General features: G+C 43.1%; 1 protein-coding gene across 4 annotated transcripts in view; it reads left to right on the plus strand.

Annotated features, from left to right (window-relative positions):
* Positions 1–231: 231 nt before the first annotated feature.
* Positions 232–13,395, plus strand: part of LOC109318301 (high mobility group protein HMGI-C-like) — a 36,049-nt gene continuing 22,885 nt past the window's right edge. For 2 of the 4 annotated variants that reach the window (XM_019547469.1, XM_019547473.1), the window contains exon 1: positions 11,148–11,387. The gene's annotated coding sequence lies outside the window, so the exon portion shown is untranslated. Of the gene's footprint in view, positions 310–6,748; positions 6,881–11,141; positions 11,388–13,395 lie in introns of those variants that run through there. The other 2 variants (XM_019547471.1, XM_019547472.1) reach the window with 2 other exon arrangements.

The following is a 13,395-nucleotide window of genomic DNA, read 5'->3' on the forward strand; positions in this document are numbered from 1 at the left end:
GCACTAGTGTCCTAACACAGTTCATCTCTTTAAAAGACAAATTTGCTGATGCATTTGCAGGCAGCCTTCCACTCCCCAGTCCCATTCTTATTAAGGGGTGTTTCTAGAATCTAAAGTGTTGGCTTGATGAAGTTCAGTGCATAAGAAATGCCTCTTGTGTTGCTGTTTGGTTTCTCAAAGGTAATTTCTCTCTTGTGCAGTGAAAGTTGACTCTCCTGAGATACTCTTTTCCAGGTGTGTTCCTTGAAGGGAAGGAGTCAGAATAGTCTCTGGTCTAAACCCTGAATTGCCAGTGGAATCACACTAGGGGTAAGTCTGTCCTTGCCTCTGAATTTCTAGGGAGTGCAGGCCTGGAGAGTGTCCTTACACAGGAGCGGCATCCTCACTGTTATTTATTCTGTATGTACATTACTATCTCTTGGATGTCTGTGGCTTTCTGAGTCCTTTAGCACTTGCAAGTTGCAGCTAGCCTGACCCTGGCAGAACTGGTGACCAATATAAAGTGATTCCAAGCAGAAATAACAGTACCTTTGCTTCTTTCTTCCTTCCTTCTTGCTTTAAAGATCTTGCTTGCTCTATTCCTGACTCCCAATCTTTGACCACCTACCACTTTTCTAGAACACACATCCACACCATTGACCACACCCCAGAGAGTCTCTATTTTCAAAACACAAAGGCTTTATTGTGCTTTGGTCTGAGTGGTGGTTAGATTTAGGAATAAAAGGAGTGGGGTGGGGGGAGGAATTGGTCCTTTAGGACAGTTTTATAGGCAGAGTTTCTCTGTGTACTCCACTTGCAGGGATTCAGCTGTTATCATCATCAGTACTCAGCTACACATCAGTCACTACTAATTCTTACTAAAAAACCCAGAACAAATAGTTTAGCAGATAAGGAGCCTGAGGGCAGCTCTGTCACTGCCTGTAGCAGAATTCCAGTCCAGACTCGCACACAGGCCTATTCAGGGCTCTTCACACACAGTATACTGTATACTTACCAATATACTGTAATTGATGTATGTGTTGTTACAAACATTTGTCTGACATCCAATGCTGTGTAATATGACAGCACCTCTCAAATAAGGCGCCCTTTTCAGACATTCAGGCTCTTGGAGACCAGCACCAGGTTCTCCTTCAGCTTTACCAACCAGTAAGGAAACTGAGACTTTAGTTATCAGAGAAGGCCTGTGCAAAGAGGTTTCTGGGCTAGGGTCTATCTGCCCTGTCCCCCCATCCCCCCTTTCCCACACACACACACACTTCATCATCATAGTCCCTACCCTTCCCTCTCTTCACATCCAGTACTTCCATTCATACTATGTTCTCCGGACAGTGGTATGTCCGCGATGCTGATGGTGTAAGAGAGGCTGGTTCACCACTGCCTATTTACCTATAATTCTTTGGAGGAGCCCCAGAAAGTGTACAGCTTGCTAGGGTTTAGTGTGGTACTACAGGACATGCTGTCAGAATAAGCCAATTGTAACAGGTTCCTAGATGAGAGTTAGCAGTCATGGAGAGTAATGAGGGCAGTGGCGATAAAAGCAACAGCACCAGATGTCTGTCTGGCGGGGAGACCTTAAAATGGCAAAGTCAGAAGCTTGTGGTGAGACATGGGGATGTGCAGACAGAGGTCTGAGGCCAGGCTCAGAAAGATAAAGGAGAGGAACTGGGAGCAGAGGTCTCTAGTGATTTTTATGCGACTATTCCTGGTGTGCAGATTCTGAATGCTTTGAATAAAACAAGGGTGTAGGTTGTAGCTGTGTTGGTCTAAGGACATAGGCAGGCAAGGTTCTTTGGGTGAATCTGATATCTTTTATTAGACCAACTTAAATAGTTGGAAAACAATTATTAAGCAAGCCTTTGGGTTCAAAAACCCTTTGTCAGGCTAGGGAAGTTTCTGCAGTTGGCATGTGCTCTTCCTGGATGGAATGAAAATTTTCACTGACTACCTGTCTTGCATGCATACCAGCCCAGCCTCTGGCTTCTTTACTTTTCATTCCACTCAGGAAGACCACACACCAACTGTAGAAACTTCTGTAGCCTGACAAAGGGTTTTTGAACCCAACAGCTTGCTTAATAATTGTTTTCCAACCATTTAAGTTGGTCTAATAAAAGATATCAGATTCACCCAAAGTACCTTGTCTGCCTTGAATAAAACAATACTTATGTTGTTAATGCACACGCTGGGATTTGACTAGCTACATCTGTTCCAGGATGCAGCAGTTTCCATCACAGGAGGTTTTAAGGGACTAACCTGACCTGGTCACATTTATGCTGCAGGTGTCATCTTGGCAATACCGGGTAAAAGACAAACTCATCTTTGGGAAATGTGATGGGAGGCTGCCACCACGTGGAGAAAGGGAGAACCTTACTCATGGTTTTACTCTGTGGGGGGCAGAGGTAGTTAGCTCTGGTCTAAAGTCAGTCAGAAGGCAGGGTATGTATGCACCTTTGTAAACTAACTAAATAAGATAGATATATTTACTCCATATATATTTTATATTTCTAGGTGATACCTTATTGAACAAACTGTATACTTAGGAGGGATATAGAAGGCTTTTGGGTACCAAGTACCCTTCCTCAGGTCTTCACAGGTCACTTTTCAAGCAATCTGCTTAAACCCAAAGGAATGGGAATAAATCTTCTTAACTCACTGCTCCCTTTTGCTGTTCTTCTCCTTCTCCTTTGCTCCCTGTGTCTTTTGACTAAATCCAGAAGTTGCTTAAATCAGAATTTGGTTTCCTGATACCAAGGGAAAACTGAGATCAAAGAGAAAGTTGCCAAACTTTTACATTGCATTGCTCAGAGAATTACAGAAAAGTAGGACTTAGGAATCTAATCCAACCCTCTGGTGAAGTCAGGATCATCCTTACGTAAAGTATCCTAGACAAGTTCTTGTCTAACCTATTCTTAAAACTACACACACAATTCTGTTGCTAAATGTTGGGCAGTCACCATGTAAGGACATGTGCCCCGACATCCTGCTGACACTCACTGGCCCCTCGGGGTGGCTGCACCCCTATGGTCGAGCTGAGTGAGATCTGGCACCCTTGCTTTTCCCGCCTGCCATGACTTTGATGATATAGGAGTTTCATAAAAGAAAGGTGGTGACTGCCTGTCTCTTACCCAGAGCTGCCCAGTGCCTGAAATCTGAACTTGGAAGCAAAGGAAGGACAAGCCTGGAGCCAACTTTTCAATTCCGCTTTTTTTATTGATTTATTTTTTATATCTCTTTTTTTCTTTTCTTTTTTTTGAAATTCTTTAACCTTTGCCCTTTTCCTTTCCTGGGGCTTCTTCAAGGTCTGGGGCTCTGTGCCCGGGGCTGTTACCCCAGGATCTTCAGGGGTCCACCTTCTTGCCCCGATCTCTTCCCAGGGACTTTAAAGCTGAACCGCTAAGTCTTAATTGCTGTCAAGCACTGCTTAAGTGGCTGGGGATTCCCTCCAGAGTGATCAGCTGGGGACCGGGCACGGTCCTCACTGTTCTAGGTTTCTGCCTGCCCCTGTCTCAGCCGCGGAGCCTCCTTGGGGACCCACTTCCCTTCCCTTCCAGGGTGGATGCCTGGTCTTGGGCTGAACTGTCCCACCAGGTGAGAGACGTCCATGAGAGGGAGAAAAAAAACAGTACAGGGAGGAGAAAAGCGCCACAGTGAGCGGTTTGGGCGGATCCCTTGCCTCCGCCGTTCCCGGGGTCTCTCCTGGATCCCTCTCCGGTGCCTGACCTCTTCTTCTGTGCCCTATCACTGCAGAAACAGAAAAAACCTTTTTAAAATACACTTAAGCAATACAAGGAAGAGGACCATGCCCCCCACTACAGAGGAAGGCAAAAAACCCTACAGTTCATGCCAGTCTGAAAGCGAGATAAAATTAATTTCTGTTCCCCTCAACCCACTCCATCCCCAAACCTTCCATTGCAATATGATGTTAAACTTCTGCCATTCACAATCCTGATCCTTTTCTTGGTTCATTCAGGAGAGTTGAGACCAAGCCGTCTAAAGAAAAAGTAGTGCAGATAATTAATTCTCAGCCTCCAGTGGTTGTCCTGCAAATCAGTTTTAGCTCCAAGTCATAGAATCATAGACTATTAGGCCTGGCAGAGACCTCAGGAGGTCATTTAGTCCAACCCTTGCTCAAACCAGCACCATCCCCAACTAGATCATTCCAGACAAGGCTTTGTCTAGCTTGGTCTTAAAAACCTCCAAAGATGGAGATTCCACAACTTCTCTGGGTAACCTGTTCCAGTGCTTTACTGTCCTTCTAGTGAGAAAGTTCTTCCTAATATCCAACCTAAACTTCCCTTGCAGCAACTTGAGACCATTGCTTCTTGTTCTGTCATCTGCCACCACTGAGAATAGTTAAGCTCCATCCTCTTTGGAACCACCCTTCCCAAGTTCTTAAATACTAGGTTTGTAGCTGTTGAGAACTTTATTTGGCTTTGCTTTGGGAAAGGGAACATTTCCTCCTGAGGTTCATTTCCTTGTTATAAGTTTGCTTCGTGGAAAGAACCAAAGTTAGCATTAGTCACCTTGCCACGAGCATAGCCTGAAGCTTATAGCTATGCGATGAGAAGAGTGCAGCTTGGGAGCAGGTACATCAGTAAATGCACTGCATTCTTTAAAGACTTCTTGTTAGACTTAAAATACATCTCTCCTTAAAGACATCCTAGTTACGCACGCTTTTCTACTTGTTCCTGAGAAATTCAGAGGTGTTTATAAGATGCACATCTGGCCTGATACTCTGCCCATCATATGCTTATTATAACATTATCTGCCCATGTAACTGGGCATCCAGCTTTGAGCTGCCCACACATTCAATATTCCACCCATTCTAGCGTTCAAATGTAAGAACTGTCTCAGGTGCTCATCAGGGGTATGAATCTACCTGACCCAGTATTTGAAGATCATACCCACAAACATCAAAGCCATACCAGTCTTGGGGCTATGAAGTACCTTTCCAACTAGTGCCATGGAAGTCTCCGTGAGATTTTCCTGGCAATCTGCTGAATGGTCCCATCAGGACAGAGTGGGACAAAAGGATATGTTCCGCTTCATGGGAAGTTATTTAGCCAGTAACCTTGAAGGCTACCTGTTCCTTAGGGAAATCTGCTCACCAGTGGTGTGTCTTTGGGGAACTCTGTCACTGCTTCTTCCTTCTACCCAAGTTACTTTAGAAATATGCACTCTGCCTCCCTTCCTAGACTGGAAGTCTAAAAGACAATCTAGGGCTCTGGTGAGATCCGCCACCCTCCCTTGGAATACCAACATCTGGCAGTCTGCCCTCAGGACTCCATCATAGTGGCTAGGGAACCGCATTGAGATGCCCATGTGGGCTCTAATTATTTCTAGTACTTTCTTGTAAAAGTGCAGAATAAGATCTACTGAATTAAGCTCAGATTCTGGAGGGTGCTTGAAACACTAGGACAGCATCTGCTTTTTAAAGGAAGCAGTCCCAAGATGAAGAGTCTGGGCATGTGCAGATATGTGGTATGTGGCATTGCAGACCCATCTGCAGCACCATTCACCACACAAGTAGATGCCCCTGCACTGCTACTATGCAGCACGGGTGAATGGGGAAAGGGGGGCTGACTCTGGGATATTCCAGGGTCAAAAAAACCCATGCCAAAAAAAAAGTGCATTGGCGCCCATGGTGGCAGCACATGTCACCCAAAACTGGAGTCTGGCCAGCTGGAGCCATGCTCTGGCTGCTAGCCAGTCTTCCTGCTGCAGGAGAGCCATGGCTGCAGCTCCTAGAGGCCCCCAGCTAAGGCTGCTGAGGCCAGCACAGTTGCTGGCACCACCCAGGGAAACCTGCTGCATGTTAGAGCGTGCATGGCATGGATGTTCCCCAGGGAGAAGTAGCAGCAGAACAAGGTGTGCTGCTACTACTCGCCCCTGGGAAAACACATGTTCCCATATAGAGGGACATGCCATCTATGTTTAATAGCCTTCCTTAATTGTATTTTAGTGGTGACTGGTCCAGTGTGGAAGAGCAGAATTTCTGGTGACTTAGAAGGATGTTTCAATGGGTTGAGCTAGAAGATTCCTGGCTGAAAACATTCTGTGGTCAGTAGGTATAAGAGGAAGAGAAGGGACCTTATGTCTCTTGGAACATATACCAGCAGCAACATTCACAGCAGAATAGGTACAGACATTCCCATGAAAAGAATGATTAGGCATGTTCCATAGTACTGCTTCCTTCTTATGAACAGGACTGGAGAAAAGCAGTAACTTCGCCAATCTCCCCAAATATAACTGTTTGGGAGTATTTACTGCCATAGAATAGGACAGAGTACCAATGCCAGGGAAGACCCCCTGCACCCCTAAGAGTTCCTGTTGAACATTTTGAGTGAACTGACTTCTTATGCTTGAGCAAAAGAAAAAAAAAACATCAAAGATGCAAAAGAGGGAGGATAACTGGGTGGTGTCCTCATATACAGCTCTGCCTCAGCCTGACCTGCTGTCTAGCTGTTAACTCAACCTGGGCTTTCCAGTCCCACAACCCTGTTCCTCATCCTGACTGGAACCCTGTTATTCTCTGATTGTCTAAGCCCTCAGCTCTATGTGTCTTCTGACGCCTCTCAGTCCCTATCTGCAACCTCTTTACTTATTTCTGCTTTAGGGCTCCACACAGCGCTGCTAGTGCTTCCCAGTCCTGACTCCTTCTGTTCCAGTCACAGGTGTAACTTGTCACTGCAGTTCGGGTTGATTCTGTTGTATTCATTCACTTCTGTGATCTCATTTGTCTTAACACCAGGATGTCCAGTGGTCTGATGAAGTGACTAGCCCCTGCTATGGAAGCCTTTCTTCTGGGGATTCTCCGACATAAGAGCACCTCCATCTTCATGCCCACTCTTGCTGTCCTCTTTCAATGGCCACATACAGCCAGGTACCAGATTTTTTTTTCTATAATTGCAGTTGTACCTTGCTTTCCTACAATGTAAGTGTCCCCCTCCCACAAGCTCCATATTTTTTTTTCTGCATAGCACGAGGGGGCAATAACTGCTTCTTGCTGTGAGGAGTGAATTGTGGCCATAGAACATCCTGTGCAGACGAAGGCAGGAAACCCTCTTTGTTCCAGTGCAGGCTGCAAATCCTGTCACACCAGGCCACTGGCTTATGGTGAGGATGTGGGACTAGAAGGAGATCACATCACTGATGGAAGAGCCTGTCTAATATGGCCTCTTGCTAAGATAAATTGCTTCCTGTCTCTTTTACCCTGTGCTGCTTTGCTTTCCCCCATGGTTGATGCCTAACTATAACTTATCTCCAAGCTGGTTGTGCTTTCATGGTTCTGCCGTACTCGGCTGCCATTCCTACCTTATGGGTTCAAATTTTTTCCTCAGGCTGTTCGGGTTGTCATCTGATATCCAGCTTTGCAATAGCATTTTGGGGCTGAAATGCTGGTATATCCACTGGCTTCTTCACACCAAGAATTGTAATGGGTTTTCTCTCTGGTGCAGCTGAAGCAGACTAGAAGATTAAAAGACATAAACATACATTCTAAAGGGGGCAGTTAACATAACATAAAACCTCACTCATCTCCATACTGCTGAAATCAAGATCAGTTCTGAATTAACTGCAATTCAAGTGGAAATTTATTCTAGCCATTAGTTAAAGCAACCTCAATGAATAGAGCATCACCAGACAGGTGGATGGGTATGTGTATGATTCTATAACATAGTGAAAACTGTGACTTAAAAAGAATAACCTAGTGAGATCATATGCCTTGTTGTAAGGCTATTCTGTCTGCTCTAGCCAACTGCTGTCCTTGGTTATTCCCTCATATTTATATTCAGAAACAAACGTTCTTTGTTTCACATGAGTTACGGTTGCTCTCCACAAAAAAATCAGGAAGTATAAACTTAAACATCATGCTTCAATTTTAGAATAGGATGTGACAATTCACATTTTTATCCTTTCAAAATCTCACCCCAGCCTTATCTCTAGCCAAAATATTCATTAGCGCAAAGTAATGGATTCTGAATGATAAGCACATGTGGAGAATTACTGTGAAAACATAGTTTTGTTACACTTTTATATAAGATTAAAGGTTGGAGCGTACAACAGGTCCTAATGAGAGCAGAGATTAACTGTGGATGAAACTACCTTGTATCTGTTTATATCTGTCCAAATGATGGGGTGTACCACATTAAACTCCCAAGGGGTGTCTATTGTGTATTGCGACCAATTTACTTTCTGGAAGAAAAAACACAGACAGGAAATAAGGACATATACAGAGATTTCTGCTTCATTGCAATAAAAATTAGATCCTTCCTAAAAAGGAACAAGTAGCCATTTCATAGTTTTTAAATATAAGCACATATGACCCTGCCATAAAAGTGATGACTTCAAAAGCTCGCTTGTATTCCAGTTTTCTTACTCTTGCAAGCAACTGGCAAGGGAAGCCTTCCCCAGACAGACAGCCATAGCCTGGCATCACAATAATTAAAAGTGTTTTAAAAAAGGAAAAATCTCTCCTAATAATCCTCATCATATTTTCATAGAGCACATCTACATGTGCATCAGTGTGCCATAATTGGTACTACTGCACAGTAGCACTGGCACATGTTTTTTTACATGATGCTAATGCACAGAAGACTAATTCTGTTGTGCATTAGCGCATTAGCATGGCTTTTCCTGTGATTCGCTAATGCACACTACTATTAGTTGACTGTGCATTTAGTGTAGATGTGCCCATAAATAAGATACGAAAGTACGGTCTAGCTTAAATTACTAGCAGGGAGGTGCATATATGGTTAAATAAATGTGTTCAAAGAGTAGTCAAATTGGAAAGAGGTATCGCTTGGGATATTTTGGGGGTCTGTCATGGGTCTGATACTACTCAATATTTCCATTAATGACTTGAAGGATGGGACTGAGTATACACTTAGTAAATCTGCAGATGGCACCAAATTAAGAGAGGCACAAGACTTGGATTTAAAATGACCTTTATAAATGTGGGAAAATCATCTGAAATAGATAAGGTTAAATTCAATAAAGATAAGGGCAAAGTACTATGCTTGGAAAGGAACATTCAAAATGCAGTTACAAAAACAGGGGGCAACAGATTAGGCTTCAGTCCTACGTGAAAAGATATCTGTATTATAAGGGACAGCAAGCTACTGTTGCAATAACATTTAACAACAGACAGGAGTGTAGTAAATATAATTTGCAAGGAGCAGGAAGCAATTCTTCCACTTCTTTCAGGACTGGTGAAGGATGCCCCAGAATGTCTAATACTCTGGGTCCACATTTCGAGAAATACATGGACAAATTGGAAAGGATCCAGAAAAGAGCAAAAAAAAATATTAAAAGATTAGGAAACATAAATGCAAGGAAAAATTGGAAGAACTGGAATTATTTAGTTTGGAGAAGAAAATATTTAGGAGGGAAGTTGATCACAAGTCCTCAAATACAAAAAGAGCTGTTATGAAGGGGATATTTATCAATTGCTTTCTGTGTCCACAAGGGGCAGCACAAGAAATCATGGACTTAAACTTGAACAAAGAAAATATATATTAGATATAAGGAAAACTTTCTAACTATGAAGGTGGTTAAATGATGGCACAGATTGCCTGAGGAGGTTTTGGAATCTCCGTCACTGGAAGTCTTTAAGATTGTAGATTGATTTTGGTTTATATTAAATATCTGGTTCTCATAACAGTTACATTTTTTTTTAAAATTTCATTAACGTTTAGGCCACTAATCCTTAACCAGGGTGCTGGGGTCCTGTGACATCCTTTTAAGTACTATGCACAGAACTTTTAAGTTGTGGAGTACTATGCAATATTAGCTTTTTAGATGTGCAAATGCTTACACAGGATTCACTAAATAAACTCAGAGATTAGTTCAAATAAGTATCTGTAGTGTCAAAAACATTTTAACATGCTGTGGTCTTTCTGAGTTCTTCACAGAGGAATTGCTTCATTATTTTTCCGTGGTCAAAAAACAAGTGAAAGCTAAGAGCTGGCGTTTTCCAAGGGGTGCCTTGAGTGTAGTGAGGAGTCTTGAGTCTAAAAAGTTTGAGAACCACTTATTTAGGAGTTGCAACCAAAATTAGAGCCCACGCATGGTAAGGAATGTGCAAACACATAGTTGGAGACATCTCTGCCCCAAGGAGTTCACATTCTGATTAGGCAAGATGCCAAGTTAATGTTGTCATCCTTGTTTTACAAATGGGAAACTGAAGCACCGAGTGATTTGCCCCAGATCACTCAGGAAGTATGTGGCAGAGCTAGGATGTAAACACAAATTTAAGGAATCCCAACCTTGCTACAAAAGAATGACTAAAGATGAAATTTTCAAATGGCTTCAAGTGACTTTGAAAATGGGACTTAGACTTCTAAATGACCCAGGAACCTAAGCCCCACTGAGAATCTCTATGTGCAGTTCTGAGAAAAATTATTTAGGCTTGGTTATTTTAAATCTATTAATAGTATAAGGAAGTGTCTACCTGATGTGAGGATGGATATCAGATTCTGACTCTTAATTTCTTCAGTGTGTTTACAAAGGGAGTGGATCAAGATAAAACGTGGTTCATATTTTGACATCTGGTTTGAATGACCCTGAGGTATTAAAAGTCATCTTACACATCTGTTTAGTGGTGTTTCAGATACTAAAACATGCACATTAAAATACTGTGCTCTTATCTGCAAAATTCTCTAAGGGACTTTTGCCAGGAGCCAGTTACCACTCACAGCAATACTATAAAATACAGTATTTAGAGCCACACAGCAACTTTTTAAACTGCACAAAGTATCCCAAGCTCTAACCCAGACTGGTGTCCAACAGTGTATGTTATCCATGGTTCATGGCAAAAGTCCCTGAGAGGACTTTGTATCCTGGGTATTAACTGCTTTGTGTCATCTCAAGCCAGGTTGATGTTACACTTTTTGTAGCTTCACAATCTGAGTTCAATGAAAATATAACTGGCCCCTGTTGGAAATGGGGAATTTGTGAAATGATCTGCCCTTTCTATTCAGATCATTCATTTCACTTTTGAAAACTGACCTTATTTTTAGTAGGCAAGGCAGTTGTAAGGGCTGTCTCACTTGGTGGTTTGGTTGGGGATTTTTTTTTTCATTTTGCTATAAGATTCCAGCTGAGTTAAAATGAACTTTTTAAGTTTCACTTGCTGTCACTACTCAGGACTGCCATCAGAAGGAGATCACAAGCAGTGCTCATGCTGCTTTCCATATCGCTAACTGGGAGCAGAATAAATAGCGCTCATCTTGTTGTACAGCTCCTGAAATGAATGTGTAGACACCTAAACTAACTCCCTCTCCTCGGTGCAGAGGACTGTGAGCTGTTGGATATCTCTGTCTCTTTGTCTCTTGTCTTTATTCCTAGGTCTGGGACACCTGGTCAAGTGGAGCTGTCCAAGTTCTTGACAGGTAATCTTGCTCCTTTTTTACTGTGCTACCAAGCCTGCATTTGAAATGCATGTGCAGAGCTCATCTGTTTAGAAACTGGGAGATTGCCGTAGACCTGATACAGTGGAGATTATTAATTATTTAGTCTTGCTTTGATATAGGTCAAGGAGCAATGTCTGGCACCTTACTCTTTTTTGTGCCCAGTTCCTGACATGTCTGTGCTCTCCAGCCATGCAGAGGACCATTTCCTGGGGGTGTGGACATGGAAGGTGGCTTGTAAATGCTAGTAGTAGCTGGTTTTGGGTATTATAATGATTTTCCTGAGGGTTAAGGATTTGTACAGGGGTAGGATGCCGTTTGAGATAAGAGGCAAATATCATTCTATTTCTTTTAGGTAGAAGGGTGTGTTAATGGTTATTCTTTTATTTCTCTGTTAGTTTTGGATTATTTCCACTGGATGTTCTCTGGATTTCCATGGGCTCTGGATTTTGAGGGGAAGTGTCTGAATAGGAAATTTAGAAAATGAGGAATTTGGTGTCTTTGAGAGAATTTGGTACCGGAGACAAAGACTATGAGATATATAAGCAGAAGCACATCATAACTGGAATTATCTGGATCTAGGCAGGACCTGTAAATCTAGGCAAGATGTGTTGGGTTTTTTTCATGCTTTTAGTGAAAGGGCGCTAGGGGGAGTCTGGGACCTGCGACAATGACCTCAAGAGTGGGGTGGATATGAGTGTCCCTGAATGATGGCTGCATTCCATCTTGTTCCCTTTGGCTTGGGTCTACTTATTGATTTAGATGCCCAGGTCAGCTGAGTATTTCAGCAACGTGCCCTTCAACATCCTGCCCCGAAGCTGCTGCCACAGACCCATGATTCTAGGTGAGGAACTGTTAGCTTATGGCTGTGCGCCAAGTCAACCTCCTGGGAACTTGGCTCCTAGGGGTCAGTAAGGCTGTTTCACCATTCAGCAGGATGTGGGCTAGCAATTGGTAGATAGGCTATCTAATCCTGACTGCTTGATGTTGTGTGTACAAACACAGCAGCTGCAGGAAGCTTTCTACTACAGTCACTTAATATTTCATGCATGTTCAACCCCATTCCCTGGAGGTTCTCCAAGTGCTTAACAAACAGTAGGGAATCAAACTTTATCCCAAGGCGAGTGAATAAATATTAAGATACTTATTATTATCCCACAGTTTGACAGTCAGGGAAGGCAAGGCATAAATAGATTATGTGATTTGCCCAAGAATATGATCTGTGGTGGAGCCAGGAATAGAAGTAGATCTCCTGAGTGTCTTTCCCCTGTGCTAACTATTGTCAGATCTTCTATGTGCTAATATTTCAGTCTTATCTTTGTTTTAGTCACATCCATAATCAGCAGTGTTACTCAGGTATTCTGTCTGATCTGTCCAGTCTGATGGTAAAGTGTCAAGGTCAGAGTTGGTTGGGTCCAACAACATCCAGCAGTGCTAAGAAAGTTGCCACTTGCCCTCCAGGGAGTCAATGGGTGCATGTACATGAGCGCAGAGGCTGCTTTGATGCATTGCAATTACAGTGCATAGGAGCAGACTCAATTAATCAAGCAGACTCCCACATCTTGTATTTGCACCCCCATGCTTCAAAATGGTGGTGGAGGTGCTTGAACTAAAGCTCAGTGACAGTGAATAAGTTTTAGGTCAGCTGCCCCTGACACCATTTTGAAGCACAGGAATGCTGATACACAAGACGCTGTGGCACTTTAATTAGAGCAGCTCTCGGGGCCTCTCTAATTAAAGTGCCATCCCCACCCCCCTCCTCTTGGAGCACATGTGAAAATACCCTGTAACTTGATGCCATGATATGTGCCATTCTATGTCCATGCTTCTAGGAAGACACCCTGAAGAGATTTGAATCCTACTGATTAAATGCTACCAGTCTTTTTTATTTATTTATTTTTTCATAGACATTAGGGCTGGAAGGGACCTCGGGAGATCATCGAGTCCAGCCCCCTGCCCAAAGGGCAGGAAGTCAGCTGGGGTCATAGGA

Source organism: Crocodylus porosus, unplaced genomic scaffold (assembly GCF_001723895.1).
Source record: "Crocodylus porosus isolate Cpor-Errol unplaced genomic scaffold, CroPor_comp1, whole genome shotgun sequence".
Lineage (NCBI taxonomy): Eukaryota > Metazoa > Chordata > Crocodylia > Crocodylidae > Crocodylus > Crocodylus porosus.